General features: G+C 47.2%; 1 long non-coding RNA gene across 1 annotated transcript in view; it reads left to right on the forward strand.

Moving 5' to 3' along the window:
- LOC144151634 (uncharacterized) overlaps positions 1-1,771 on the forward strand; it is an 81,055-nt gene extending 79,284 nt beyond the window's left edge. The window contains exon 4 of the long non-coding RNA XR_013318929.1: positions 1,644-1,771. This is a non-coding gene — a long non-coding RNA (uncharacterized LOC144151634). The remainder of the gene's footprint in view (positions 1-1,643) is intronic.
- The last annotated feature ends 24,105 nt before the right edge of the window (positions 1,772-25,876 follow it).

Here is a 25,876-nt window from a genome sequence, read left to right on the forward strand (position 1 = left end):
CCTGAAAAACCCCGTCCTTGTGAAGAAACATTTCAGCCCCCGAACGAGAACGAGTTATCTTCTTTTCATTCCCGCGGACGTACCTGACGAAGTTTTGGAAACGTGCCGCGATGACCCGTCTTCCCGAAATCTCGGCACAGCTCACACATTGGAAAAATCAAAGAAACGTAGTGCTGGCCCGCCAAACAAATAACGTCACCCAGTACGTCCGGAGCTTCTGTGACTTCCAGCGACAAACAACGCCGGCGCCGAGGTCCGCCGGACTTCTGTAGCCAATCGCCGTCCCATCGAGGCCCTTCCAACAGATTGGAATGGACCTTCTGGCCCCGTTCCCTACGTCACGATCAAAGAACAAGTTGACTTTCGTAGCGACAGACTACATGACTGGTTACCCAAAGACGGCTGCTCTTCCGAGGGTTACTGCACGAGAAGTCGCGAAGTTCTTCATAAACCTAGTTGTGCTGCGACATGGAGCCCCTGAAGTCCTAATCACGGACCGCGGAACGGCCTTAACTGCTGAGCTAAAGCAAGAAATCTTACGCTACAGGGACACGGATCACCGAAAAACGACGGCGTACTACCCCCAAACGGACGGACTTACGAAACATCTAAACAAGACGATCGCGCATGTGCTGTCTATGTACGTTGACGTGGAACATTAGACTTTGGACAAAGTCCTTTCGTATGTCATGTTTGCGGACAACACTGCTATCCAGGAAACTAGACAGATGACGCCGTCGGAAGACGGCCGACTACGATGCTTGATGCCGAGCTTCCCCACGTACAAGAAGACGACCTCAATCCCGACGTCCAAGGATACCTTCAGCGTGCGGAGGAGGCCCGCCAGCTTGCTCGAGTTCACACAACGGACCAGCAGCTGGTGAATGCCAGACGCTACAACCGTCGACGGCGAGACGCCGAGTACCGCCCAGGAGATCGTGTGTGGGTTTGGACTCACATCTGACGACGCGGACTCAGTGAAGAGCTTCTGCGACGGTATTTTGGACCCTACCGGACTCTACGACGTGTTAACCAACGTACCTACGAAGTGATCCCCAATGGTGATTCAGGAACATCATGACGACGCACGCGGCCCGAAGTCGTCAACGTAGTTCGCTTGAAACCTATATATAATTTTAGCATCAAGTCGATGCACTGTTAGAGGGGGGGGGGGGTAATGCCGCGAGCCCTTCCTTACGTTTGTTTAGTTATGTTTTTTACCACCCGGGTGCGCTGGTCGGTGTCAACTGTGTGCCAAGTGAAGCACTTTTTCCATTCTTTATTTTTGTGCCGCACGTGTTATCTCTTTTGATAGGAATAGCGTTTTGAACTAACGTGGACAGTCTAGGATATTCTTCTTTCATTTACTTGTGTTTTTGATGTAATTCGATGGTTGAAGAAACATTCGCGCCGAAAGATAAACGCCCGCAGAGCGGGTACCCTTGGTATTTGATGTACCGACATTCGCCTGCACATGTCCCTTTGTTACTACTGCTTAGCCGCCTCTGTATTATTGTAATTTGGGGGGTGGCGCAGAAGTTCGCTCCAATAAACTTGTTTTTCCTTCAAAAGATCTGCGTCGTCTTTTGCTTCGTGACAATATGGACAATGTAGTTATTTCGCATCGTACAATTTTATTGCAGGTTACCGAGAGACGACCTTCAATGCACTTTACGTGAACAAAACTACTGGTTGTGGGATTTTCGCAGTTACTGCCAAATCTTGCAAGTATCAATTTATTTATTTATTTATTTATATACCTCAAAGGCCCCAGTCCGGGTATTAAATAAGGGATGGGCATAATTATTACCAGATTAGCATTCAACAACGGTCTTGAATAGATGTGGGTCGGAGTATGCCTGGCGAAGGCAGGCAAATTGTTGCAGTCCCGGGGAGTTGCAACAAAAAAGGAGCGAAGATTAGCAGTAGTTTGTGGTGGCGGCGGATAAACGGCTCGTTGAGGGTTTGTACGGCCGGTTAATCGATGAGCAGCCAAGGGGGCCGGCACGTTAAAACGAGCATAATAAAATTTTGGAAAAAGACAGAGTCGAGATATATGATGACGTGATTCTAGGTTATTGAGGTGGCCACGCGGTTTAAGTTTGAAAACGCTGGAATGATAAGTGTACACAGAGTAGATAAACCGGGCTTCGCGATTTTCTACAGATTTGAGTTAGATAGTTTAGATTAATGAGGGTCCCAAACAGAGCTGCGTACAGCAATTTAGGGCGAACAAATGTGGTATAAGCTAAGAACTACACTGATGGGGGAGCTAGTTTTAAATTCCTACGAAGTACACCCACCCCACGATTAGCGGAGGATGCTACGTTGTTAATGTGAGTGAATTAGGTGAGGTTGCTTGAGAATTGCACGCCGAGGTATTTTTAGGATTCTTCTGTTAAGATTATGGAGCTGGAAGCGGTGTAAGGCGCTTGCTGTAATGTTGGCTACGGTGGAATGATTTTAGTGGTGTCTTGTTTACGTTTAGAGACATTAGCCAGTCGTTACACCAGGACTCAATGAGGGTAAGGTTGTTGTGAAGTGTAGCGATATCAGTAGGTTTTTTTATTGGACGGCACACGACGCAGTCATCTACAAATAGGCGAATATATATGAAATGTTAGCTGGATGTAACTGTTAGCTGAAATAAACTTTCTAGCGATATTCCTACCGCTGTGGTTGTACATACAATTTATAGTGTTTGAGTAAAGCACCCTTCGCAATAAAGTGTCCACATTTACAGAAAATTATTGTTCGCCAGAATTAGCGCGTGCTCTGTTACAAATGTTAAGGAAAACACACCATTTGTGATGTTTACGTTTTGAAATAATAATGTTATACCTTTCTGTAGAAGACCAAAGTTTGTCAAAGGACCCAATTTTAATTTATAAAATATATAGTGGAAGTGTTCTTTCGACCTTTAGGAATTTTTTCTGGGGAAATCAGTTGGTCAATGTTTTATAAAACCGTTTCATGTCCCTGTTTGACCAGTACCTATTTTAGGCAACTGTGACACCTGCGGCATGGTTGTGTCTGCTTTTCGTGTTTTGCTGCACCATGTGCCAATTTTCAATTATGCACCGGAGATGCGTACACTTCACGATTTTATAAAAATCTTCGAGACAATCCCCCTTTTTCTGGTACTGTGACGTGCACAGTGCTTCGGTATTCACGGGCACTTTGTGGTATCCGTGACTATAGGCCGAAATGTTACACGCGCTCTAAACCATGAGAAATTATGAAGGAAAACTTGTTCTTATGTGTCATGTGGCCTTCTGCGGTATTTAATTTCCTTTTGTACTTTTTCCACTTCGCAGTGCCAACCGTTTGTAGATTACATGTTTGGGACACGCATATCAATTTGACATCACAAGACTGTCAACTGAAGTACCAAGATTATTGTGGCAACAGCACGCATATAATATATGAACGTTCCTGCAAAGAAAGACGACTTTCAAAAGTTCACAGCCGCGCGATATAGTTGCCGTTGTCACCGTTTGGAAAATCACTTGAAGTGAAAAAAGTGCCCAATAAAAACTTGAGTTACTAAGCCACCAGCATTAACTTAAACGTGTTCTTCCTTGACTTCGATCGAGCATTTTTCTTGAATTAAAATTCTTTAAAACTTCTCGGCTGAGTAAATTGCCATGAAAATTAACACATAACTATTTGCTTCAAGATATTGTTTGCACGGTGTTGTTTTTGTTCAAGTTGATTCCACTTCAACATTTTAGGCTCGTCAAAATAGCCTGCCGAAGAACACAGAGGTGCTTTAGAAGTCGTGAAATAGAATGTTTTTCGAAAGTTGAGTCCACTTTAAGTGCAAAATAGCCACTATCTTTGTTTACTGTTGCGGTATAAATAATGACAACGCGTCCTCAAAATTTGCAACGCATTATTGTGAGTATTACGATCCCAGATTTGTAATACCAACTAACAACTTCACAAGAAAGCGGGCGTTAGGGCACCTATGCATAAAACATGCATAAACATGCATGCATAAAAAAGTAACATTTCCACCCGTACAAAACGAAACCGAATGGACAGCACTACTCAGTAGGCAGCAGCGGCAGCACATCGGCGTGACCTAATCAACGACACTGCACTGTTGCAGGCATGGATCCAGCCGCCCATACTTCTAGGATGGAGGCACGCTGAATTTCTTCGAAAGATCATCGGACTCTTCTGCGCAAACGTTCTTCTGCCCATACTTGGTCAACAGCAACAGCCGCACATCGACTGTGGCGGTACCTATTCCTGTGAAATCACTACAAAAAGCCGAACATCGTCCTCGTCGATGCAGTAGGCAGCAGCGGCAGCACATCGGCGTGACCTAATCAATGACACTGCACTGTTGCAGGTTAGGTTTGAAGACTTGTTTGGACTGCACTTCGCAATATACTAGCCGCTGCTGCTGATGCTACCATTACTGTTGCTTCATGTGCACATTGATCGCTTTTTTTTGTTTTTTGTATAATTTACTGGAACCATGTCGTCCGAAGAGGGGGATGATTTCCCGTGCTGTAGGGAAGTGTGCGCCAAAGATGAGGGCTTGAGGTGTGGGAGTTGTTGCGATAGTTACCACTTCGGCAGCTGCTCTGACATTTCCAAAAAAACGTTTATATCCAAAGCAGAGTCGTGGCGCAAAGCATGGCGATGCCTTCTTGCAAGCGCGTGAACTCTAACGGTAGGAAAAACGAAGAGCCCACTGATTTTTCTGCTTCATTTGCGGCCTTGCACTCGAAGCTGGAGGGCCTTATGACGCTCAAATCTACAGTGGAAAAAATCAAGCAGTCGGTGCAAGTGATGTCAGACAAGCATGACCAAATTCTCGAACAGCTGAGCAATCAGGATAAAGAAATAGCTGCACTCAGAAAGAGGGTGTCAGGAATCGAAATGCGAGAGTTGCGCAAGACATTGATGACGTGGAATTGCAAAGTAGGAAGTTAAACTTTGAATTTTATGGAATTCCTGTTGCAGAGGATGAGGACTTGTTGGCAAAAGTGAATGAAGTCGCTACAAAAATCAACGTTCCTCATCCTACTTGTAGTGACGTTGTATCTGTGCACGGGCTACCGGCAAGTAGAGATAACATTCCAGGCATTTCACGCTGTGAAGGACTCATTTCTGACACAAAAAGACTGAACTGAATCGATCAAAATTCAATTTCTTCATTTTAGAAAACTTGACCAATAGAAGCGGGCATTTGCCTGCAGTGGCAAAGGCCTGGGCTCAGAACAACGGCTACCGATATGCCTGGCACAGGAACAACAAAATACTTGTGAAACGTGGTGGCGGTGATAATGCTTTCATTGTACGCAATGAAGGGGATCTAGATTCGCTAGCCTAAGACTGCGCGGATGCATCTTTGGCAGTGATTTCCAGTAAAATGGACAGTGAATACATACTGCAAAGGGATTTTCAAAATGCTTGTCGGAAGGAACTAGCACATTCATTAACTTTCTTTCACTTGAACACCCGATCGGCTAAAAATGAAACCGCAGAACGTGAAGTGCTCTTCAATGAATTTTAAGTAGTATTTGATATAATCTTGTTAACTGAAACTTGGTACGTTGACAGTAGTTTGCCAACGCACGACAATTTCATACAGAATAGATCTTGTGGCCGCGGGGAAGGTGTATCATTGGTGGTGCGGAAACATATCTCGTGCGAAATACTATCGCAATACTGTTGTCAGAATCAAGACTATGAAGTCCTAACCCTAGTGTCGCGGATCGCGACGTAAGAAAGGAGCCCGACAGCCGGTCGCCCGTTCGATGGGCTCGTCACACAGAACTGCTCGAGCACAGGCGCGAGCTGGCCCGTGCCCCCGTTCCCGTGCAGCGGCCTCTTTATTGCTATCATCATTGCCATTCTTCAACACCCTCCCCCGCCGCCGATTCTGGTGGCCTTGGCGGGTTAGCCTCAAGAATATAAAGGCGCTGAACTGGACGTCTGATTTCTTGTCCGGATGAGACGCGCAGGCGACACGACCGTACGACCCCGTCGCGGCCTGGAAAAGTTTCCAACACTCGGCCTAGCTTCCACAGCATTGGGGACGAGGCGTCGTCTTGGATGACCACAACGTCGCCAATCTGCACCTCGGGTCCGGGTGGCGATGCAGCTCCGTGTGCAGAGCGCAAAAGAAGCAGGTATTCTCGGCGCCAACGGCGCCACAGGTGCGCCATGATTGCCCGTCGATGTCGTGCTCGACGTTGTATCTCTCCGCTGGCGGACGTCGGCTCGTGCAGTCCCAGCCTCTGTGGCAAAGAGGTAGTGCGCCTGCCAGTTAGGAAGTGAGCCGGGGTCAGAGGGGAGAGCTCTTCAGCATCTGCTGCTAACGGCGTCAACAGACGGCTGTTGACGGCCGCCTCTACTTCGCAGAGAACCGTCTCGATCTCTTCCGGGGACAGTCGACTACGTCCAAGAGCCCTCCGGAGCGTTTCTTTTGTGATCCTTATGAGCCGTTCCCACCATCCGCCCCACCACGGTGCCCTTTCGACGCTAAACTTCCACTGAATTCGGCGGCCGCTGCAGAAGTCGAGGACCGCGGCCTCAGACATGGTGTGGAGAGACCTGGCGCAGTGGTGGAATGTAAGGGCGTTGTCGGAGTATATCGTTGTTGGAACTCTACGCCGGGATATAAAGCGTCTCAGAGCCAGCAAAAACCTTGATGCTGTCATACCAGATGAGAGCTCCAGGTAGATGGCCCGTGTGACGGCGCAAGAGAACACGACGATGTAACCTTCTCATATTCCGGATGCGACGACTGGCAGTATAAGGGTCCGCAGAAGTCAATGCCAACCACGGAAAAGGGGTCAGCTTCGGTAATCCGATCTCGGGGCAGAGGGGCGACAGGCGCTGTTTCGGCCTTTAGCCTACGTCGGCGGCATGGCAGGCAAGCATGTAGAACACTTTTCACAACCTGACGGCCCTTCAATATCCAAAAGTTCTCCCGAAGCTCAGCGAGTGTTAGATCTACACCGGAGTGGATCAACCGCTCATTCGTGGCTGCTATTACGAGACGCGTGAAGTCCCCTCTGTTCGGCAAAACAACTGGATGACGGACGTTCATCGGGGACTGCAGTTCTTGCAGGCGGCCCCCGACGCGGATAAGCCCATCTTCGTCGATGAATGGGCGAAGCAGCGATAGGCGGGTTGTTGCCCTACTGGGTTGGTTACTTGCCAACGCCTCCAGCTCCTCAGAAAAAGCTTCTCTCTGAACATGGCGAATCCAATAGTTCTCTGCTTGGGCCAACTCTTCAGTCGTCAGCGGCCCGGCTGTCGACTGTCTGGCTGTGGTCGCATTGTTGATGAAGCGGCGAACCCAATCAGTTACCTGAAGCAATCGGGAGTATTTGGTGTGCCGGTTAATTTGAAGCAAAGGCTCAGGATGCACGCTGCCGATTGCACAAGCAGCGTTTGCAACGGCTTGCTCCTCGTCGCTCTCGCCTAAGATTTCCAAATGTTCCACTGGACATGACTTCTGGCAAAGCAAGCCACGGCGGCCCGCACCACCAAAGCTGAGAATTTCTGAGAGCGGATGCTGGTAAACCGCGTGTGAGAAGGTCAGCAGGGTTGTCTTTACTTCGGCAGTGTTGCCAAGGGTCATGGCTGGCAGCAAGATGATACCAGGTCTCTCGGTCGCCGTCCTTGTCGCCTCCCGGTTCGCCGCCGCCGCCAGGATCGTAGGGGAATTCGTACGGCATCCGAAATGCCAAGGTGACCACGCAGTAGCCCACCACGAGCGCACTCACCAAACGTAGACCACACGAGCGATGTCCGGGAACTCTGTGTCCTGCCTGGTCACCTCCTAGGCCTCCGTAGCCACCAGGATCATAGGGCAATTTGCTCTTCTGGCGGCCCAGTCTTCGGTTAACGAGCGCAGTCGTATGCCCCTTCCAGGCACGTGCGTCGCCAGTACAGGGCAGCATGACTGGCAGCAGGACACCAGTGATCACTCCTTGTCGTGAGTTGTACAGATCCTGATCATGAGCTGCGCAACCGTGGGTCCGGAACGGTGATCGTGGCTGCGGATGGTGTGGCTTCCAGGAGCTTCCCATGGGGCAGCCAAGCGCGGCAGTCGAAGCTTCCCGGTTGCCGTTCACGAGCTCGCCGCAACCAGGGTCACCTGACCGTTCGGGAGATCCAACTCGGAAGGACGGTGCGCCGATTAGAGTCCGGAACAACAGGAAACGCTGACGCCAGCCCAAATTCAAACGGAGAAGCCACCGCCCGGAGCCACCCTGCCACCGGCGTGCAAGTGGGAATGGCGCCCGCTCACGACGCCCAAGAACCACGTGCTCTCTCCTCAAGGAACCCCCACGATCGGCAGCGATCTCCGATGCGTCGAGGAGCATCACGCTGGACGTGTCCGCATCACCGTACATCGTGGTCATGGGGTCCTTGGAGAGGTCAGTTCCGTGGCCGTCCTGGACGACGACGCAGTCACCGCTGGGCGGGTGGCTGGGTACACCCAGTTGTGCCTCAATAAAATCGGTCGTGCTCTCCGCTCGCCTCTCTGACGGATCAGACTCGTCGACAGCTGTGAGGACGTTCCGACGGTCAGAAACGCACGTCTCACACACAGTGGGAATGTTCGCCACCTTGTCAGGCTCCGCGGCTATCCTGCTCTCACCGGAGGGAACCACGGTGTTGCCGTGCCGGGTGACGGCGGAGAAATGGTTTGGTGCTCCGGTGCTCCGAGCAGCCTCTATCGAAGGAGCGGCAGATGGTCTGGCGAAGTACACCTGGGTGCGCATCGTGACGACCTTTTCGTCGAACTCGTAGCTGTCGAACAAATCGGCCTCCAGGTCGTCCAAATCAATAGTCTCCTCATATATGCGCTTATCGAGGGACTTCAACTCCTCGTACCTGCTGTCGACGGCGCGCAGGTGCGAGCGGATTTGGCCGGTCGACGTAAGCGGATCCTGTAGCAGTAACTGAATAGCAGCTACGCCCCTTGTGACGGCTTCCCTCACAATGTCACCGCGGCGGCGTAGCTCCTCCATGGCAGACGGCGCGAACGCAGGCGACCGGGTGTCCTAGGCACGAGCACGAGCGGCAGAAAGGGTTCGATGACGAGGCTCGCAGAATTGGGTAGCTTCCAAGGAACAGCCTAGCGTCCTCGAAGACTGCGCCGCATCAGGTCAGGTCTGCTCGTGGGTTGTCTCCCGGGTTTAACGGCACCAGAATGTCGCGGATCGCGACGTAAGAAAGGAGCCCGACAGCCGGTCGCCCGTTCGATGGGCTCGTCACACAGAACTGCTCGAGCACAGGCGCGAGCTGGCCCGTGCCCCCGTTCCCGTGCAGCGGCCTCTTTATTGCTATCATCATTGCCATTCAGAATGTCGCGGATCGCGACGTAAGAAAGGAGCCCGACAGCCGGTCGCCCGTTCGATGGGCTCGTCACACAGAACTGCCCGAGCGGGAGGCGCGAGCTGGGCCCGTGCCCCCATTCCCGTGCAGCGGCCTCTTTATTGCTATCATCCTCATTCCTCAACACCCTCGTATGAAATCACATTATCATTTCCGTGGTGTATCGGGTTCCTGATGGCAACCTGCGTAATTTTTATATTTTTGTCTAATCCTGGCTAGCTTATGCAAACAAAATGAAATGTGATGTTGTTTTAGGGGGTGATTTTATTATCAATATGCTTGCTGATACGCCAATGAAAAATGAGTTCGAACAACTTATACAGTCGCTTGGATGCAGAAACGCAATTCTGGCTCCTACACGTGAAACCGGCACAACCGCTACCTTACTTGACTTGTTCGTTACAAATGTGAATACAACAAAACTAAAATCGGAAGTAATTATGAGCGACATAAGTGAGCACAAAGGCATCTACTTATGCCTTTATAAAACCGGTTTAAAAAAGAAACAGACAGTGCCACCAATATTGTATCAAGCAGTAACGGATACTAATCTGTGCGCTTTTCGAGGTAAGGTGCGTACTTGTGACTGGCGACATGTGTTTAATATAGGGGACACGGAACGCGCCTAATATTCCTTCTTTGATACTTTTTTAGCTCTGCACAAGGAGTGTTTTCCATTCCAAACCATTCGGCAATCTGGTAAAATCCGCAAACCCTGGATCCCCCCTGAGCTTCCTAATAAAATCAAAACGGAAGATTAACTGTATAAAAAGTTTATTAAATCTCGCGATCCGAAAGAGTTTAAGATGTACAAGTCTTTCCGTAACAAAGTCATGAAAGAACAGAAAACCGCAAGAAACAATTACTTTTGCGAATACTTTAACGCCACTTCAAAAAGGACGGATGTTACATGGAAAAAACTGAACGCAGTTTTAAACCGTGCTCCAAATTTCAATTCGGTAACAAAGATTAATAAAGATGGAAACGAGCTGTCAGGTGGTTGTCTGGCCAACGTTTTCAATGAATATTTTGTTAATTTAGTACAAGGAGGTATTAGTAGCAATGCACTGACTATTTTTAAATTCAGGAGTGATGAGACATTTTTTTGCGCCCGGTAGCCGATAACGCGGTGAAATCAGTTTTTCTAGAATTGAACAACAGCTGAAGCTGTGATGCCTATGAAATTAAAGTAACACCCGTAAAGCTTGTGTTAGATCTTATACTAGCGATCCTAAAACATATATTTATTCTTTGCCTATCCCAAGGTGTTTTCCCGCAACATATGCAACTCGCCAGGGTCAGTGTTTTATTCAACAAAGGCCACAGGAATGATATTTGAAACTGCAGGCCAGTGTGAATACTGCCTGTATTTTCAAAAGTACCGGAAAAGTAATTTTGTCTAGAATGTCATACTTCTTCGATAAGTTGAAGTTGCTGACCGACGCTCATTTCGGTTTCGGGAAGCACCACTCAACAGAGCTTGCACTCTTAGAGCAAAAAGAATTTATTTTGAACGCTTTTGAAGAAAGAAAGTTGGCTGTTGGTATATACGTGGATTTACCAAAGCTTTTGACTATCTGGATCTCACTCTTCCTGAAACAGCTAGAATACTAAGGCTTCCGGGGAACGCCTTTAATGCTTCTAAAATCCTATTTAAGCAGCCGAATGCAGTTCGTTCAGATAAATAAGCACACGTCCGCCGTGAAACCTATCCTATCAGGTGTGCCACAAGGCAGCATATAAGGCCCATTTTTATTTAATATTTTTGTTAACGATATCTCACAGATTGATAACCAAGCGAAATTTGTCCTTTATGCAGATGACACCACTTTGCTGTTTTCCGCTTCATGGGCAAATGAACTCGAATTGAAAGCAAATAAGTCTTGTAGAACTAGGAAAATCGGCAGATTTCAATGGACTGAAAATAAATACTAATAAAGCTAAAGCTATTGTGTTTCGCACTAAGAATACGCAACTTAACCGCGTTATAAATTTTTAGCTATGTGGCGCGAACATGGAAATAGTCAGATCATTTAAAACACTAGGTGTAATTTTCTCAGAGAGCATGAAATGGAACGAGCACGTAGAGCATGTCGCATCAAAGTTATCTCGCATTACTGGCCTTACTTTCGTTAACAAACACATCCTTCCTACTCCAGTGAAGATTCTTATTTATAACTCCCTGTTTGCTTCGCACCTAAATTACTGCTGTTTAATTTGGGGACATACGGGGGCTGTCAATATACACAAATTACATGTCTTACAGAAAAAAATGCCAAGAAAGGTAGCAAACGTCTCGTATGATTATCCTTCGCATTTGTTATTTCGAAAATACAAAATAATGACTGTCTATAATGTTTATGCCTACCGTATGTGCATGAGCTATAAAATGGCAATAAAAAGCCCAAGTAATTTCTTTTACAGTTTAGCCGCTTTACAGAAACGACCCGCGATACACGCAACACGCAGCCATGGTGTTTGGAACATTCGCTCGTTTCGAACAAACTACGGACAAAAAATGTTGAGACATAAAATTCCGGAGATGTTAAACTTTTGCATAAATTCAAATATAAATTTGAATACTGTGAAGAAAGGGATTTACGAGTGTTCATGTGCAGCCGTAACGAAAGCTAATCTTGGCTGTTCTCTATTTGTGTTTTTGTTGTATTGAGTGCAATCGATGGTCTGTTCCTTTTCGCTATCTCACTGTCAAAAGTGATTTTAAGTGCAATGCACTTCTTAAGCGACCCTGAACCTGCGTCCACCGGAGATGTCCGCGCACGTGGAGATGGGCGCGCGCAGCCTGGCCGCTGAGATGGCACACACCCACGTGGGGGATTGGCCAGGAATCTCCTCGTCTTCCTTGGCAACGGGGGGAGATGGGCGCGCGCTGCCTGGCCGCTGACATGGCACATACCCACGTGGGGGATTGGCCAGGAATCGGGCGTGAGAAGGGCTAATGCACCCGCTTAAAGGAGTACTGACACGAAATTTCAAAGCTGAGATCCTCTCTAGCAATCAAGTACAACGACAACACAAATAGGTGTCTGTGAATAAATGCATCTTTCTTTCTTTGTAGTTGTGTGTGTGTGTGTGATCTCTCTTTCGCGAACATTACCGAACCGCGCAAATTCAACTCGTGCATTCGCACTTTCACATTCTTCCCCTCGGGGAAATGCGGGGAATTTTCTGTGTAAAAAGCGTTTTTAATGTTGCAAATGCTGTTTGTATATTTCTGAACCGTGCGCTGGTCTACTATCAACGCTGCGTTGCCAAGCAAAAAGTGTTTTCTTGTTTATGTTTAGTTCTAGTTTTAAAGTCTTCGTGGCAGCCCTACGTTGCGGTGTGAAATTGGAAGTTTTTTTCTAAGGTGTTTTTTTGTTGTTTGTTTCTTTTTATATTTTGCTTTGCTGTTTTACTAGCCTGCTAGTTCTTACAGTGGGAAAGAAAGCGTTTGTGAATTTTGCGGCTCATTTCCATTTTCCTTTTCTTTTCTGTTTTTTTTTTTCGGAACGCCTGTAAATACAGCGCCATTGCTTTTTTTTGTTACTTCCTTTTTTTGCGCTTCATGCTGTGCTAGTGCCTCTTGAATTATCTATGTATTATTCGAGGAGGAGGGAGCGCCGTCAAGCTAACCAGATTAGCTTTTTTTCTTTCTCTTCCTACATCATTGTGGATGGAAAAAGAAGGCATTATTATACTAATGCATGCGATGGCACAGTAAAGATTTTAAAGCAATAACGAAGGCATCTCTTTGGGTATTCCTGCATTATGAATAGCAAGAACGAGGGTGCACTTATACAGGCAAATAAAACGAGGTAGGGGCGCAATGTTATAGTAGGTCGAAGTGATTTAGCTACCAAATCAGGCCAGGTGATCAATGCAAAAATAAAGCGTCCCTTCGGTATGATGGTGCTCAACGCAACAGAATCAGTTTTTCATATCCCTCCTCAAAACAAGCTCGGTGACAGAATGCAATATGTAGGAATTAGTACGAACTCAGTAATCAGGTTGCTTTATCTGTACAGTTGTCACAGGAATATAATGTAATTGCAGCAGCGTTACACAAATTATTTACAACACCACGACAATTTAAACGTAAAATTCACCACAAATTTACACTCTTGTAAAGTGGCGCAAAGCGGTATCCATATCACCACAACGCTGTCGAGTTGTTATTGAAGCAACGTTTCATTTGTAAGGTATTACTATTACGCCTTTTAATAACTCTGGTTAAAGTTAGACAACCATGCACTATTGAGGCTATCCTTTATTTAAAATGCCATCCAACTTCTGTTATTCCCGATACTATACTTTTGGTCATAAAACTATCTATCTGGTTTCTTATACTTACAACACGGCATTCCGAATTAAATAGAACTTCAAGAGGTACGGTACTGAAGTTGTCAAGCTCCTGGTTTTTGCTTGAACTACGTAGACTGGCTAAAATACACACGTTTTATTCTTTATCCGGCCAATCAGGCGGAATTTATATTTTACAGCGCTAAACAATAAAAACAACCACGCGTGGTTTGTGGCGGCCGCAACAATTAGCAGCAGTGACGTCGATAGAAGGTGCTATGTGATTGGACGGTGTCCAAGATTAGAATTCACACCACTTTCGGTTTCGGTTCTGTGAAAAAACATGCTCGGCATCCGCCGTTGTTGGTGGATGGGCATTTTCGATATCTCTGTAATCGGCATACCATTCTTGCCAGTCTGTCGGCTGTAAAATGCGTTAGATATGCATACCAGCACAGCTTGGATTCCTAACAACAGTAGCAGAGGCGTACGCAGTGGATAGACGCCCTCCACGGAACCATAGATGCTCAAATGCGATGCACTTTCGCCCACCTTTGGAGCCTGCCTGTCTCGTGCCTGTCTCGTAAAGGGGCATGTTCGCACCAAGCCCAGGGTCGACTGATTCGGGACTGTGCCTGCAAGCAGTCGGTGCTTATAGTAACACCACGCCAACGAGAACTCAGCAGCGCGTCAGTGGTAGTCTCCACGCGTTCGCCGGACTCTCTCGTAGAGCAATGAACGTTGCAACGCAAAAATGGTGAATTGAATATAGAAAACATTTCCCAAAAACAAATAGGTCAACGTTAAAAAAAGAGAAAAATATTCTATGGCGGACTCAAACTTGAGACTTCCAAAGCAATGAACCTAATATGATTTAACAAAACTTGTTGCTCAGCTAGTTGGCACATACTTAAAGAAAGAAGAAAACGTGGCGCAAACTAGATGTCGACAAAGAAAATCCTGTACTCTATTTCCCCTTAGTTTGAAAATAATTCACAGCCTCCTTCAACAGTGAAACCACATTAGGACTCGGCCAATCCCCCAGCGTGGGTACGCGCCATCCTTTTTCTGCCTCCAACCAAACAAGGTAAGTGATAAACAGCCATATACATATACATGATACATACACAGAGCTAGTGCTATTTGGCGCCTGTATATGTGTCACCTTGTTTTCTTTGTCCACGTCTAGCTTGCCCCACGTTTTCTTTTTTTTATTGAACTTTGTGCGCCAGACCAGTTGGCTACAAGTCAGCGCTAGCTGAAGCGAAGATATTAAATATATAATGTATGGCCAGTTTACGTTTCCATTTATTCTAAGCATTCGAAGCAACTTAGATGCCTTTTTCTTGAATAACGCCTGTGCAATAAGCGTCCTCCCAATTACCACAATATCAACTGTCGAGCGACTGCATTCCTTGAAAAGAAAAGCGTTCGTTGATGTGCGGTTGGTTGAGCTGCTGACAGCTGTGCTTGTTCACCTAGCACGTACGTGCTTCCCGCTTCCTGCTTTTACGCTATACGATAACATTTTTCGTCGATTTTAATTCCTTCGTACTTATATTAACTTCGCTGACCTCTCCCACCTTCAATTTGCCTTAGGTTTAGTAATAGCGTAACAGTTACCCAAGCGTCGCACGTGCGCTTGTGTGGAACGACTTTCACACAGAGCTTAATACAGTTGTCAAACTAACCCCTAAAGGTCCGTTCTTCCTAGCGCAAACGTGCCGGGCTTAGTTATGACTGAGCGAATCAATTGCGACGACCGGCCTGCCGCCGGGCCACCAAACGCTCGGCCGACTAATTCTGTCAGAGGCTCGGTGAGTGGTGTTGTAGCGTCGTCAAGTCAAGCCTTCTTGTTTTTACGTCATTCGAAGCGCATAGAAAATCGGCAACGGAAATGGAGAGAGGATAGAAAAATTTTTGAATTGATTGTTTCCACTTAATAACGTCGTGTAAATCAAGTGAGAGTGATTAAAACATGCCCTAGAGACTCCAGACTACCGTTTTCACTTGCAATCCCGCAATGTTTACAAATCACTTCAGTCTCCTCTTAAGCTACAGGTAACCAGTAAACGCATCCGGTAGACTGGAAGAATGAAACCATCTTCGGCAAAGATGGCATCACAGAAGTTAGTTTTCCATGCGTATCTTCGTCAGCAACAGTTGAAGCATTCTCGTAGGAGGGGTTAAGCAACCGCATCCTCGCTGTCGTCGTCATGCAGCTTCTGATCTTGCGTAGTGCGGCAGCGTGTGACATGGGGGTGGGGGGTTGGGGGTAGAGGGGGTGGGATGGCTGCAGCAGTTTGCATTTTTAGACACTGCGCAAAGCGGGATTGTGTACCCACACGCGTCGGGCCGCCAATTTAAACGGATTCGCTATCTCGACCACTCAAATGAGTGTTGTATCGGTGAGGTAGCAGGAATTCGCAGAGGATGCGTTCTAGGGTGGCACTTCCGCTGCGAGAGAACGTTTATTAAGTGTGGTGACATTTTATCCCGCGCCAAAACCCACTGAATTATTAGAAAAAGTCGTTTATTTAGGAAAGCAGTGTGCAGAACTCATCTCTGGAAACACGTTAGTATAAAGAATAATAATGTTTGGTCATGCCGTTATGAGCCATTTCACAGTAAAAACACCAGCGAAGGTTTTGGTCGCACGACAAACACATGACGCAGAAATTAAAGATAGGTAGGTGGATTTTTTTCGTTTCCAGCGTTCACGTGGGTCCTAACTAATAAAAGACAAGCATGCTCGCACACGTTCTGAATTTGACACCTTCTGAATTTGACACTGCATATACATAACTAATGTGCTCAATTGCATACCCAGGTAATGAGATGTAGATGCTTGAGGTCTAATATTTTATCTCGCGTAAGTGGGCGAGCGCAAGAACGACGCAAGGCAGACCTGGGCTATGCCTGCCCGAAATGTGTATAACAGAGTTTATGACCCGAAAAATCTGCGCACAATGATGATGATGATATATTATGGACACATAATCATGGGCGTCGGCAGGTTTTGCGCAAAAGTTCAACTTGCCCCCCTCCAAACCGCATAAAGACTCTCTCCCCCCCTCATTCGCTACTATTACTCATCCCCGATGCACTATTACTGCTCGCGTACTTTTCCGCTGAAATTTGTGACCATAACATTCCAGAATGTTCATTCCAAAGCCACTGTTAGATAGAAAAAAATTCACAGCATATCCACGGGGTGAATGATGATGAGTGGGCGAAGCTCCTGAGGGGAAATCATCGGTAAAACCGTGACTCTTCAGTGAAAGTTCGCCCGCTACATCTGTGTCCGAACGTAACGTCTAGAAAGTCTCGCTAAACCGCGCGTCGGCACCTTGGGGCTGAGCTCACCTGATGCGTTTTGCAGACGCCTCACGAGCTCTCATTGCATCGGTGTCTGCCTGCCGATACGCGCGCTTTCTCGCCGCTTCCCGTTCTCTGACGTTTTGGAGATCCTCTTCGCGCCGCAGCGGTGGAGCTTCGCGTACGGCAGGATACTCGCGCCGTTGCCGTGACGCTTGGGCCTCTCGTTCTCGAACGCTGGAATCTCGGCGGCGTCGTCGCGCATCCAGACGACACGCTTCGGCCTCCCGCTCTCGTACGGCAGGATCTTGGCGGCGGCGTCGCGCGGCTTCACGGAGCGCTTCTGCCTCGCGGGCTCGCACATCTGCAGCCTTATCCATCGGGCGACTCCGAGCGCGCGCCAACAGCGAACGGATTTTATTACAACGCTCCCCGCCATCTAGTAAACAATCCAAGAACTAAACTAGAGGTAGCCACGCCATCTAGTAAACAATCCAAGAACTAAACTAGAGGTGGCTACATACATACGTCGAGGATGGACAGACCCACGCCTTAAGGAGCTTCGCCCCTAAAAAGGCGGCGGTAATACGGGGAGGGGCTCCTAAGCGGGAACGCAGGTAAACACCTCAAACAATGATCCGAGGCAGCCACCCCTGTACGCCTTAGCCGTGCAAACGCCGCCGTGGCATTTTTTTCTGAGAAGTCTGCAGAAATACGGAAAATTCCCTAGAAATAGATAGGATTCTTATGCCGCTTATCTAGAGGTAGACTTCATCACAGCCAATTATATTGTTTTTTTCTAAATTTTTCTCTTAATTATCTGTTTATAGCGATTATAGGTGTTACTTCTCCGAAATCTGAGTTTTTGTCTAATGGGAGGGCGTTGCACGCTTTGCCATTTTCATTTTTTTTCTATTTTGCTTATTTCTTGGTTTTTACAAATTCTGCCCGACCAATTATCGCTAATTACGCCATTAGAGTGATTAAATGCGGGACTTCTGCGAAATGTGTTTTTTGCTTAAATACAGGCTGTTACACGATCACCCGGAAAAGGTATTTATTTCTATTCTTTCTTATCTTTTGGTTTTTCACAATTCTGTTGGACCGATTAATCTTAGGGTTTCATTGAGACGAAATCAGCATTGTTGTGGAAATGGAGGATGTTACACGGTCCTCACTGTTGGGGCACTCGGCGAATAATGTAGCATTCTTCGCCGAGTTAAAACCGAAGTTTTCACTTCAGACGAAATTTGCGATCTCCCTTTTACCTCTATGGTTTAGCTATGCCTCAGTTGTTCATCAACGACCCCACTCGCCTAACGGCAGGTGCTGAGCCACTGAAGGAGCGTGTCAAATGTGTCCGGAAGGATAGATTCTGCGCTTTTGCTCCTGCAAAACACTCTGGTCGGAAAGTGCTGCTTGCAGTGGAACGTAAATTTACTTTTTTCTGCGCAGAGACGCTAAAGCGGCAGTGCCATGACTGTGAGGAACAAGTCTCTGATGCCTCCGACAGTCCGTACCTATCCCATTGAACCCCGCCGTAATTAACACAAAAGGCTACAGGGACCCCTCTTTTTAAACACAATAAATGCATCCGTGAATTGCAGAATGCAAAGATGCAGGCTCTTCGTTATACAACTCGGGTAGGAGCCGATGAATGTGGGCTCAAATGCATTTGATGGCTGCCATGGTGATAAACTCTCTCGGCTACGTTTGCCAGGCCCTTTCGGACTCCGCCACTCCCCCCCCCCCCCCCCCCCCCAACCCGAACCAAATGTTAACAAATGTGGTACTACCTACTGCTTGCACCTAGTTCTCCTTTTTACCACTGTTCCTTCGTAAGCCGACTGACGATTTCGATTCGTCGCCTGAAATTTTACTTGCGGCTCCCGTTTGAAGGCAAAGAATTCTTGCCACCCCATTTTTTGCAATGCTGATAGGTGGCAGAGACAGTGGCAATTCGGAAAACCAGCGTTCAGCCGTTCAGCTGCCGTGGCGTCGACAACTCACTACCTCTGACCTGAGGAAGTCGTGGCCACAACGTGTGTCTCGCACGAAAGAAAGGACGGAGAAAAAGTCGGGCTAGTGCACCTCTCAGCCTCCATGCGCTAAAGTGAGCTCGCGTTTGTAAGCATCGCACAGATAATAGCGAAGCTTGGTGAAACTGTTTTCGACCATCATGAAGCTCATGTTTTGACCTTTCTACAAACCGAAGATGTACTGCTTCTTTAAAAAAAGCCAAATGCCGATTTTTATCGAACGCCTTGTTTGATAAAGAAGAGAAGACTTTTCGAGTCGGTCGACGATATCGAACCCTAACATATTTCTTACATCATTGTCGGACCTGAGCAGCCTGCACCGTCGTATGTACGTCTACGCGGCCCGCTACCCGTGCCGACCCCGAACCTACGTTGCGACCGTCATTCGAGCCACGGACGGTACCACCATGAGTGCGGTGAGCTTCGCAGCGGAGAACGCTACACAAACGGAAGAGGCGGCGATCGCGCTAGCCCTGAGGAGTGCTCCAACAATCACCACCATATTAGGCGACTCCAAGTCAGCTATAGTCAACTACAGCAAAGGCAGCGTGGGTCCTCCGGCCCATCGCTTCCTTCGACCACTACCCGACCCGAAGACCAACACTACACACCTCAGGTGGTTTCCTGCCCACGTCGGCCTCATACCCGGCGGAGTGGCCAACCGGAACGAGAGGGCGGACGCCGTCGCGCGCGAGCTTACACACCGCGCGGCGCCCCTCCGCCTCTCGAACACGGCGCGGGCCGCAGGGTATGACGGTGAAGGCGACGAGGAGCAAGGAAACGACAACGAGGAGAACGAAGAGGAAGAAGACTACGAACCACTACTGGAGTACGGCGATATACTCCGGTACTACAAAGAGCAAAGAAGGACACAACCCCCACCTCATCCCGGACTCAACCGGCACGAGCAGGTGTTACTCCGACAACTACAAACAAGAACTGTGATTACACCGGCTCTGGCGCGCTACGTGTGCCCAGGACGCTTCAAAGACTACATGTAGTGAGTGCGCGATTGAACCCGCTACCATGTCCCACATTCTGCAAGCCCACCACCACCACCGAGACGAACAGGGTGGCGGACGAGTGAATACCGGTGCAGTGGGCGATCCCCAGTGCTGTGACACCCCAAACGCGGACACCGCTGACGCGTGCGCAAACGCGGAGTGCGCGAGTGCTACGTGTGAGAACACTACGAGTGCGAACACTACCCCGACCGACATCCCACCGGATGTAGTGAAAAGGATCACATCGCCGAACTGCGCGCAGCAGAGGCAAGCCATCCAGCGGCTCGAGGAAGCCCTGGCTCGGCAAGAGCGAACGGAGCTCTCTGACGCCGGCGCGACTCACTACGGTGCCCATCCAAGGATACGGGGGAGAGGCTGCGTGGCTGGAGGAAGCTTAGTAGCTCGAGCCGGGCCACTGGCCCAATACCCCTCGAGGCCTTAACCAAGGCAGGAATGGGAAGAGGACACCGCCTACTTCACAGGGTCTCCTGATTCCCCATCCCCACGAAGGATCATGCAATAAAGTCTTTCTCTCTCTCTCTATTCCCTGAAATCATCAGTCTAAGGGTAACTGTAATGAACTCAATATCCCGGCTCCACTGTTTTGCGTTCAAAACGTTTGGGTACACCCACCTTTTGAGCAAAGGACCAATAAAAGGTGACTGATTACCTATAGCTTGCTTTTCCCGTTATGCTTTTTGGTCATGCGTCCTTGTTCTGCGTAACTCTGGCTTTAGCATTGCCCATGAAGTTTTGCCATTAAACAGCGAAATACATGCCTATTAGACCAATTTATGTTAGATTAGTCAAGCTTGCCTAATCGAAATCTCCTTTTTTGGTTTTAATCTGGCGTATTGGTTGAGCACCCGTCGGGTTCAAACCGAGAAACAGATAGCGAGAACGATTTAAAATCAGCCTTACGATGTTGGAAGTTGGAAAGCTAGATGTTATACATGAGAAGAATGCATAGTAGAATTATGAATAATGTACCACCTTAGTCTATTCTATTTTTGGTGCTTTGTTAAGAGTGGACATTTTAAATGGACATTTTAGAAGTGAAGCAGTCCACACCGGTTCTGAAGAAAATACTTAGCCATCGCTAGAAAAAAGTTACGCACCTACATTCAGACGCCGATGAGACACATTGCTTTGGTACAATTGTCAGTGTGCTACAAATTGTTGCACGCCACGTACAGCCCGGCCAAACACTCTGAAACTCCGGGAGAATACTTGCTGTATCTTTTTTCCTTACTTAGACTTTCTGTTATTACCACGAGCAGAAAACGTTTTATACGCCGCCTCCCCCAATTGTGTAACTTTTATTCCCTTAACTAAACGCGCAAACAGAACAAGCAATATTTCAAAGAGAAGCTGTGTGAACCCGCCAAGAAATACGGCAATTTCGACAAGCGCGACTGTAAAGCTGAACTTCGGTGTTGACAGTGAAAGAACACGAAGTTCAATAAATACACCGCGAACATCCTGATAGTTGCTGAAGGGATAGATGTTCATATTAGTCGTGTTCTGCAAACGGCCATTCAAATTCCGCCACGACATGTCGCGATCGAGTGTTTTGGTTTGATTGATTGAGAGGTTTTAACGCGTCCACGCAACACCGGTGATGAGGGGCGCCGTAGTGGGTTCCTCTTAATTAGTTTTGACCACATGGGCATGTTTAACGCGTCCCGGGATCTCGAACACGATATTTTTGCTTTGGTCCCGACATCCTGAGGTCCCGAGATTTCTGCTTTGGCCTATATCAGAAAAGAGGCCGCCGCGGCCGAGAATCCAACCCGCGTACTTGGGCTCAGCAGCACAACGCCTTAACCAATGATCCACCACGCGGGTCCGATCGACTGTTCATTTAACGTGATTCAGTGCGTGAAAACGTGGTTTCAGTCGACGATGTCCGACAACCGTCTTACTCGACTCGTCATGCTTAAGCTTCACAATGAAAATGATTGGAGAAGCAAACAGAATTCACAAAAACAACCACATTGTGATGCGCGCTCGTGTAGACTCAGGGCTTATATTTATAGATTAGTGACAGAAAGAATGGGTTTTCACAAAGCAAATGGCAATTTTCGCACTCTTGCCTCACAACATCCTTCATTTATATCGTTATCTGATCGGCGCGATGCAATTTTAGATCTTTATGTTTAATAAAATATCGCCGCTTTGTAATGCACTTTTTTTTCTGAAGTATGACTGTTCATAAACATTTTAAAACGTGATCGTTAAATTTCATCAGTCCTAAAAAATGCGGGCCAATTCACCCTGTGAAGGTTGTACCAAAGCAAATCTGTATACAAAAAGAACAACAATTACCCATGCAACGTCACTTAAATTCACACACGTGAAATTACAAAGAGTGACAGCAGAGACAAATGAAATGTACTTAACCACTGTCCTTCATTGCACCAGAGATATTCTTCGCTAAGGTTAGAACAATGAATGACAAACTAATGTTGGTTAATTGAGGTTTATTGGTGAAGCACATACCCCAGGCAGCACAGGACTCTTCGGCCTAACTCAAGCCGGTATTGCTTGCATTCACTAGCGAGGCGCGCATGCAGGCAACCATGGGAGTGCGCCGTCAGTGGTTATACATCGGGCTCCGCGGGATGGCGGTACTTGTCCGTGCTAAGCGCATGAGTGTGTTACACGCTATAAAATGCCTCACCGAACGCAGAGTTTCACCTCGAGCCCTATGTCAGTGCGTATAATAGCATCTCTGTTGACGCCACCCTTGAGAATCGATTTGAAAAGGAGCAGTCAACGCACACCGGTGTTTTTTTTTTCTTCGGCTGGCGGATGCAGTACCCAAGCCGCGCCATGTTGTGGCGCATCGGCATGTCTGTGGCCGTTTACAGTGTTGCCAATAGAAGAAATAAACAGCTAAACTTTTCAACGAATACCACCTGTACTTTGGCCGGTGATTTTCTGCCCGGCCTTTTTCCAGCAGACGTGTTCAGCCGGTGTCCAAAATCTACCTTTTGGCCGTATACGGCCGTACTACCATGGCTATCCAACGGTCAGTGTCCGTCAGCCAGTCGACCAGCTTACGTTCATACGGCCACTTTCCAGCCGTAAGTCTCCGGTTATTACAAAGCCACCCGTGTGCGGGCGAACAACGGCCGTCAGAAGACAGCCGAGATGCGGTTGTCGGACTCCGGCCGGACTGAAGCTGCCGGAAGTTCGGCCATGCTACGGGCACTGTAGTTCAGCCACAGTACGTTAACTGCACTGAGGCCGGTGGTCGACCACAGCTTGCAGCGCAAGCAGATGACTGAGTCGCGCAGTGCAGCAGCACAAACCCACCATTTCGCGTCTACTACGCCCACATCAAAATGAGTCTGCACGCCACAACCAGCCGTCCAGCCTTAAGTAATTATCAGCGTCTTGACAGCAAAATTTAGTTGTTAAACAGTGCTCGCAAATGGCTGTTCCTTATTTGCGGTGCGTCTTTTACTGAAGGATGCAGAAAACGTTCATTTCTCTTTGCAGAGCTAGAATATTTGTATTCTCCAGGTCCTGATATGTTCTGTGGGGCGGCTTACTTGTAATAAACGGGGAAGGAGGGGAGGGGGGGACGGAAGGCGCATATTTTGTGGATTGAATTTCACAGTGATCAAAGTGTCGCTTTTAGCCAATTTCATGTAGGGCAATCTTCGTGAACACTTCCATGCTCTTAATAAATCAACTTTTTTTACAACAGTTGGTTGACCAGTTAAGTTGTATATAAAACCGGCGCGAATGACTTTACGAAGCGTTTTGGTATTCCACAAAACACTCAGGAGCATTCAATATAAGTTCCTTCAGACAAAAAGTATGTCCAGTTTTTGACCATTTTTTTGGAAAGGAATTTTCGACTCGACCAACTTTTCTGATGTTCTTTCACAGTGCTGATCCTAGGAGAGAACGAACAGGTACTTTTATTTTAAATCTATTTTTTATGTTTTTATGAGTTACATGCACACAACTTAATTGTTTAAAAGAACTTAATTTTCCCGTAATGTCGTAGCGCGTTAAAAATATTCTAGACGCGTTGTGAATGATGCCCTGCTTCTGGTAGCTGCAGTTGTATCCCTCTGTGTCCACGGAAGGAAAGGCGTAAGACTGGAGTTTCATAATTTGTTTCAAACCAATACATGGCTGTTGTAGTATGCATAGAGGAAACCTTGCACACTGCAACAAATAGAACAATTAATATTTCATTGGTCGAGTTTGCATAAGGCTCTCAACCCGTTGGAGGTGAACTTGCGGCTCCGCAAGTTTATTTATTTATTTATTTATTTATTTATTTATTTATTTATTTATTTATTCTACAAAGCGCGGTGAAAATTCTCATAATAAAGAGTGGGCACAATCATACGTCGAAGATAATTACACTCTCGCGTTGACCTAAGATAAATCAATCGTCCAAGGCGTCACCTAAAAAGCAAAGTTAATAATTTGCTTTTAGATTCCGGTCCCACATTGGGATATGTAGAATGGCGCTTGGAAATACTTCTCCCCTTCGATTCCAGTTTTCGAATGATAGATAATACAAAAAAATTTCAAGCTGAGGTTTCGTCTTTATCTTTCACGTCTCACAATTTATGTTTACTTTTACATTCCCTCATACTAAGTTGACAGTCCCAATTACCTAATACAAATCGCACTGCCTATTCTGTTTGTTTTTGAGTGTATCCACCAGCTCCTTGGTGTAGGGATCCCAGAAAACACATGCGTATTCCAGCATTCAGAGCACATGAGTGAAATACGGTTGTTCTTTTACGTTAGACATAGGTGCTCTGAAAGTTTGTCTGAGAAACCCAGAAAAATGTGCAGCCATAACCTTTAAGTTGTGAACGTGCTTATTGAACCTCTAACCACTCGTAAATAAGCTCCTAGTTACTTATATTCCCCGGCCGTTCATAAAGCAACGTAATTTACGGTATAAATACTCGATTGGAATGAAGTTTTTCTTGTAAAGTTGACGTTAACACACATTTTAACACTCACTGCCTTTTCTGCATCAGCACACCAGTATGTTGTTAAATTCAAATCCTGCTGCAGGTATTCAGAATCACGTTCATTCTCTATAGTCCTGTAAACTACATAGACAGTCGCGAACATTTTGAACAAAGATTTGGGGCCAATACTAATAACATTTTTATATAACAGAAACAAAAGAGGGCCCGCAACTGAGCCTTAAGAAATTTCGGAGGTTTTTCGCAGTATCACTGGAAGATGAATTGCCGAAAACTTGCGCTTCTGCGCGCCCTTACCGTTCTTTGGTGGGGTGTCCTTGACATGGGGCCGGTTGGGCTCCTGCGTTGTGGTTGTGCCCGCTTGCTCGACGCAATTTAGGGCCAGTTATTTTCGGTGACCCACCGCCATCTCGGGTCGGACATCTGTGCCGGGTCGATGTCTCCAATGCTCTCCATTTCTTGAGGGCGCGAATATCTTCGAGCTGATGCGTCGACCAAGCCGGTGGGCGAGGTGTGGAGCGGCTATGGCTGGCGAGGATTAGTTCACCCGTCGGTGTGGGACAGTCTTATTGTGGCAATAAATGTCATTCCCATGGCCTAAAAGGTTATCTGGTAATGTCCAGTGAGTCCTTGCATGTTGCCCGTTCACCTATAACCAGTCATTACTGTTTGAAAAACGAAGTTAACTCATTTAAAACGTAGAAACACCTTGCTGATGAAAAACGGGTCGGCGTCGTTCGGATCCCTAACGGCTTTTTCTTCACTCATGGAAAAACCGGTCCACACCGTACGGTCGGTCCCCTTCCAAGCAATAGAGCATAAGCTCCCAGACGCATTCCGTTATTCGGCTGTGCGCCAT

Source organism: Haemaphysalis longicornis, unplaced genomic scaffold (assembly GCF_048455015.1).
Source record: "Haemaphysalis longicornis isolate Haplotype H1 unplaced genomic scaffold, Haemaphysalis longicornis Haplotype H1 scaffold_9, whole genome shotgun sequence".
In the NCBI taxonomy this organism is placed as follows: Eukaryota; Metazoa; Arthropoda; class Arachnida; order Ixodida; family Ixodidae; genus Haemaphysalis; species Haemaphysalis longicornis.